At 38.1% G+C, this 6785-nt stretch overlaps 1 pseudogene; it reads right to left on the bottom strand.

Annotated features, from left to right (window-relative positions):
- Positions 1–1245: 1245 nt before the first annotated feature.
- On the bottom strand, positions 1246–6078 carry LOC147427520 (xyloglucan endotransglucosylase/hydrolase 2-like; annotated as a pseudogene).
- Positions 6079–6785: the final 707 nt, after the last annotated feature.

Genomic DNA, 6785 nt, shown 5'->3' with positions numbered 1-6785 from the left:
GAGAGGCTGTAGAGACTACCCCACAGAACACACCTTAGACCATGAGTACACCAAGCACTGAGCTTGCTAGATTACATACATGCACTAGACACATGCACGTATGCTAGAGGCACTTTTTTCCCTTTGGGTTTTTTCCCTCTAGACATCTAGGTTTGAGACCTTAGGTATTGGATTTATTTTTATTTGCATTTAGGTAATAAAACTCATTTCTATGCTAAAATACCTTTCCAAATGGACTTTAGTTTTCACGCAGCATGGATATCTTGAGCTTTGGCATTGCATGTTTTCTTCCATAGCTATCAAGGAGATGCATCACGTACCTCCAAGTGTACTACTTTCTATGATTCATGATATCTATAGTTGTTGCTTGTGTTTTTTCATGGTTTGATTGAGTGCATTTAGTTATGTTTTGTTATCTGCCATTATAGATGTATAAATTTGTCTTTGCTTTTGATAATTGACCTAGAGTTTAATATTATTAATGAGCCTTGAGGTTAGGGAGCCATGACTTTAGGTTAGCGCATTCACTTGACTATTATTCCTAGTTAGCAAAATTATTTGAATGTTTGAGGCCTTAGAAGTGTTCTAGGCATAGAGAGGCTTGCTCACTTCAAGAATAAAGAGCATTAGTGAGAATACAAAGGAAATGGAAGCAAAAACAAAAGTGCCACAAGTGTAAAATCTTAAGTTTGAAGAGAAATCCTAGTTTGATCTTGGTAGTTCACTCACATGTATTACCTATGCTACTAGAGCCCTAGAGGTTCCCAATGTGTGCTTTTCTTTGAGTAGCAAAACTCCACGGGCATAGAAAATAAGCACACACATTAAATGACCGTTGAATTAAGTGAAAAAATAAATTAAAAAAAATAGTAGGTTGTGAAATCCAGACTTCCATTTTTTGTACCACATAGTTTGTGTAAACTTTTCCTCGTGTTTTCTAAAGGAAAGTAGGTCATTTAGCTTGATATAAATCATGTGTTTCAACCATAGCACTTTCTATAAATCCAAAGGAATTCTCCTCATGGTCCAAAAGCTAAAGGGATACAATGCTAGCCCTTTAGCTAAGAGAAGACACATTGAGAAAGAAGCCCAACATCATTTAAAAGCCAATTTTGTTGACATGTTTTACAGCAATTTTGTGGAGGATTGAGATGAGTATAAGCACATCAAAAGAAAGAAATAGTGGAGGTGGCTAGTATATTCTCTTACAATGGTATGCCAAGGAGATATCCTTTTAGTGATATATCATACACAATCACTAGGTAGGGAAGGGTATCGTGCACGATCTAAGCAATAGTCATAGACCATATAGTTTTTTTTAACCCAAGAAAGCTTGTTATAGTTAAATAGGAGGACGGATAGGTGCTGGTTTGGCTTGAAAATTGCGGTAAGTAGTGATAAATGGGGCATGTGCCCAATTTATCTTCACTGAGCCTCCTCTTGTGGTCCACTCATCACCATTCCAAATGCTTGAATAGATTGCCATAGGTTGCTTATCCAAATAGGGTTGTCCATCTGTCTTCTTGAAAACACGAATTGGAGTGTCATCCACAAGAAACCTAATAGAAATTTATTTTTACCATGATCATAAGAACTCTAATTTGTAAAATCAATCGCATTAATTTGCAACTTAAACAAGAAAGAGTTTTGGTTCTTTTTAAGAACCCTTTTGGGGAGTTATTGCTTGCACAATTCATTAAGACACTTCTTTTTTCACATCACTAAGCTTCTCAAAGGAAGCCCCTATGTACAAGCTCAACCATAAATTCATCACCGTATAGAACCTGAAGAGGTTATATGTAGTCATGGAGAATATGCAACTTGTCTTTGAGGTTATAGGCAGTTAAAGAAAATAATGATTCAATTCAAGTGTAAGGCACCAAGATTACACATGAGTGTAATGTGCTACTATAAATTTCTCAAGCACTCTTGTGCATAGCCAAGCCCCTCTAACTATAGAGTTTGTCATTTGAATGCAAATTTGACTTATCAAAGAGGCATGTGAGCTTTTACTCACTCGTGTATATAGTCACGCCTATTTAACTAGAGAATTTGTCTTTTGAATAAAGTTTTTATATTAGGCTGATGTGTCCGGTCTCAAGAATTAGAAATTTTAAAGTTTAAGAAAAGAGAAAGGGAAAATATTTTCCCCAAAATTTGAAATAAACTATGTCTTTAAAAGATTTATAAAATTGTAATATATATGATCTGTAGTACTTCAAGAAAATGTAGAAAGAAGCTATTGGCTTGAAAACTCTAGTCAAAATGAACTCTATGTTAAATATTGTTTGATCTCTAGATCGAAGCTAGTAAAGAAGAAAGAGCATCCAAATCTAGAACTAGGATCCATCTTGTGAAAACCAGGGAGCAACTTAAAGATGAAGTGGTGCTGGTAATATATCTCATAATAATTATGCATCATACAAAAAGGTTGTATTGGAAATCTTTGTGAGCTTGAAGGGTACATATCATAACAATATATGCTCAAGGGGTTCACTCTATGTAGATCTTATATATCGTGTCAGTTGAACGCCTACTTGGAAACCCCTTATCTGTAAATTTTTCATTAATAAAAATATCCTTTTTCTATTTAGTCTACAAGAACCCCCTTTAAATACGATACCCTTCTGTATGTAGAAATTGTCAAACTATGGCATTTAAAACACTCCTTCTTTTGAACCCACATGCTACCCTTACATATTTATGAGTGAACCCCATGAGAATATAAGCATGTCTATGTAACATTTTCCATCAAGATAGATTGATCATACAAATGCACACATCAATCAGTCTATAAATCTTGCATGCTATGTATATAAGTGGGGTGTCACATATACAAGCATACAAAAATTGGGGGAGGGGAGGGGTGTGTGTGTGTGTGTGTGTGTGTGAGAGAGAGAGAGAGAGAGAGAGAGAGAGAGAGAGAGAGAGAGAGAGAGAGAGAGAGAGAGAGAGAGAGAGAGAGAGAAGGGGGGGGGGAGGAAGACAAGACAATTTTTTCATGTCATGAGAGCTATCCCAAGACACCTCAACGATGTCCCAGTGACTCTTGAACTCAAAACTTGTTATTCAAGAGGGAAAGGCTAATATAACCAATATATCACAAGTGGGTGACAAAAAATCTAAATTATGTATTCCTCTTCTTATTTACATAGCACATGTTCACACACACGTGCTTCTTATTTACACGACACATGTGCGCATGCACACACACACAAACGTGAGAGAGGGAGAGAGGTGCTTACACTATTAGTTGAGGAGTCCAAAAGATTGTGTATGTGTGAAAGTCAGTAGTGGGATCAAACCAAAGATAGATACGTTGCTCACGGCCTCCCACACCATTGGCAAATACATTTGTTTGCACTATATACGGTTGTCCAGTCTCATTACCCAAGAATTCAAAGTCCAGCTCATCATGGTATGTTGTTTGAGATGATAACTATAAGACATATATGTAACATGTAAGTGCAATAGAAACTACACATTTTATCAAATCAATAGAGACCATACAAAAAAATAGATATCCTCAATTGAATATAGTTATGAAAAAAATCAGGTATAACTTTTTGTGTATTATTGTATATCTAATAAGCTTGTTCAGGAGAAATATTGTTGTTATCTTGCATTTTGAAGCTCATATGTAATTTGTTTGAAGTTTCTCATATATTTTGAGTGCTACTTTTCGCATTCGAAAGGATCTCATCTATGTTTGAGGATTGTCTACATTAGCAGATATAGTAGAATACTATATTTGGACTTCCTTGAGGACTATCTACACAAGCAAATATAGTAGAATACTACACTTTACACTAAAATAGAATTGAATTTGAAGTATAGCATTTTATGTAAATCATATTTTGCACATTTTCAATCAATGATCTTTAGCCAACAAATGATGACAATAGGTTAATCAAGGAAGTGATGATTGTTTGACCTTGTCACTATTCACCTCATGACCTTTATTTTTTTGTGGGAGATAAATATCATGTATGGTAGATCTTTGTCAACGTAAAAGCATCAATTGGGCATTTGGTAATGAACTAAATGTGTCAGTCTACTAAAACACATAGATAACGTGATGATGCCTTTCTTGTTCATTACTTGCTTGTAGCACTCAATTTTCTCAAACGGGGTGAGAGAATTGACTAAAGCACATATTGCAGGTCGATGGAAGAGAATTGTCTCAAGCACATATTGCAGGTCGATGGAAGAGAATTTAAGTACTCTCTACTCCCTCTAAGAAGAGCTTGTGATGCTTAACAAGTTGAATGAAAACGTTTTGCAAGATTGAACATGGTTGATCAAGTAGTTTAATGATGTATGCAAGGTCACCTTGTAGCCCAATCTAGCATATATCTTGCATGCTTATCATCTATTGAAGACATGTTTTAAACTTGTGGACACTATTCTTTGGTATACTCACATAGTATGCAGTCACTGTGCCTGCCGAATCTCCAGGCACCAACTTTATTTGCATGTCAATGTTGGCAAACAAGTAGTCCTTCTTCGATTTGAATCCACAACCTGAGTAAATTAATGAAAAAATTATGTGCCACTTGTGCATGTTAGTAACGTGTTGTCGAGTTTTACATTTGAAATTGATGTATATCATACATTCATCATGCAAAGACTACTAGGAAAGTTTTGTTACTCATGATCAGCAAGTCCAATTTGTGATTGTCCAAGTTTTGTTACTCAGATTTGTATATTTGTAGGACGGTAAGAATGTGAATTACTTCATAAGGGCCCTTTTTTATGTGGGGATTCATCCGTTAATCATTGTAGCTCTAGTATAGATTCAAAAATAATAAAAAGAGAACTAGAATGCAAAAACATGATTAGGAATACACAAACAAAGAAGTCAGAGGGAAGTGTTGTGATGAGTTATGCCTTACTAGAGTTGTGTGAAATTGCCTTGATGGAAAACATTCATGTCAAGAATAACTCAAATGTCATTGGAAACTGTTGATTGTGTACCCACTCAAATATTGATTCCTAGGCTATAATTTTTGTTGAGACTTCTTGTGGTAGAGAAAGGTCCTTCAATGGCCCTTCTTTGTGAAATGCGACCGACCAAGGAGCCAACTTGGGAGGACATTTTGTCAACGGAAGGGGGGATAGAAATTGCAAGTGTCTACAGATGTAACAAGCAATATGCAAATGACTACATAGGTGACAAATGGCACATTTGATTGTGGACAATTGCGAGAAACTTCATCTTCTAAGCTGGCAAAGGTCAAGACAGCTTGAGGAAATTTCGGTTGTTAACCACGCAGAGCATAGGCAATGCAACTGATTCTTGACAGGCATGGCAAGTGTTGAGATAGAATTCTCAATGTTGACTTGGCACAAATTTAACAAATACAAATGAAAATTACCAAGGAGAATGATTGTTGAATGGGTGTGCATATGCATTGCCTTCCCACCCTTGATTCTGACAATATGGAGACAAAGATTAATGCAAAGTTTTTGCTAGGGTCATTATGATGATTTTGCAAGGTTATTTTCCAAGGGATTGGTATATTTGACCACATTGGGTAGGTAACTTTGGAGTTGTTATATTGTTTGTATGAACAAGGTGAATAGTCAAAATGGTCTACATAAGATGATGGAGAGTACACGTGTCTCCCCAAGCCAATGCCTCCTCTTAAACACTGAATATGTTTAAGAGAGCTACTCTCTTATGTAGCCCTACTGTGCAAGGTTAATCCAACGGTCCATAATTGCTCACAACAAGCTTAATCCAAAGTTGCACAATCACTCTAAAAGTTCCAGAGTCTACCAAGGGAGCATTCTAATGGCCAAGGCTTTCTCTTCATCCACTAAGATAGAATGCACTGTCGATGGACTATAGACAGCAAATGCGTATAGTTGAAACAAAGAAGGTGTGTGTGGGTGGGTGTGCGCGCATGTGTATGTATGTGTACCGGAGGAGCGGTCCAAGGAGAGCTGCAGCTGCTAGCCGCCCTCCATTACCCGCACATTGTCAGCGTTCCACGTCACCTGGAAGTCATTGTAGAAGTTGCCAGCCGCCTGCGGCTGCGGCTGCTCCTGCCTCACCACCTCAACGCCACCAGTACATGCACACACAAGCGGGATATTCCCCGGATATTGGACCCCATCTCTGTGTGTGTGTGTGTGTGTGTGTGTGTGTGTGTGTGTGTGAGAGAGAGAGAGAGAGAGAGAGAGAGAGAGAGAGAGAGAGAGATGCTACTGCTACAATATAGGATATTTGCTGAGCACGAGTGAGTACTCTTTTTATAGACCCCCACAATTAGCTGCAAAAACATACCATCGCCATTTGAGAGAGAGAGATCAGAGAGAGAGAGAGACAGAGAGAGAGAGAGAGAGAGAGAGAGAGAGAGAGAGAGAGAGAGAGAGAGAGAGAGAGAGAGAGAGAGAGAGATGCTACTGCTACAATATAGGATATTTGCTGAGCACGAGTGAGTACTCTTTTTATAGACCCCCACAATTAGCTGCAAAAACATACCATCGCCATTTGAGAGAGAGAGAGATCAAAGAGAGAGAGAGAGAGAGAGAGAGAGAGAGAGAGAGAGAGAGAGAGAGAGAGAGAGCCAGCGCGGGGAGGGAGGACCCCAAACACTCACCTTCAAGGTCATGGACAGTGAAAAGGGACTACGAAAGGGCCATTCATGTGAGAAGAGGAGGCGGGGGGCTCCTCTCTTGTCCCCAGGCGCAGTGGTAGATCTAGGATTCATAAAGAGTACGTGTAGCCATATGTTGTTCCATGCAACAAGAATTCTCTCTCTCTCTCTCTTTCTCTC

This window comes from Adiantum capillus-veneris, chromosome 23 (assembly GCF_014529385.1).
Source record: "Adiantum capillus-veneris isolate H3 chromosome 23, ASM1452938v2, whole genome shotgun sequence".
NCBI classification, from domain to species: Eukaryota; Viridiplantae; Streptophyta; class Polypodiopsida; order Polypodiales; family Pteridaceae; genus Adiantum; species Adiantum capillus-veneris.
Note: the sequence above shows the minus strand (reverse complement) of the source record. Positions and strands in the feature narration are given on the sequence as shown.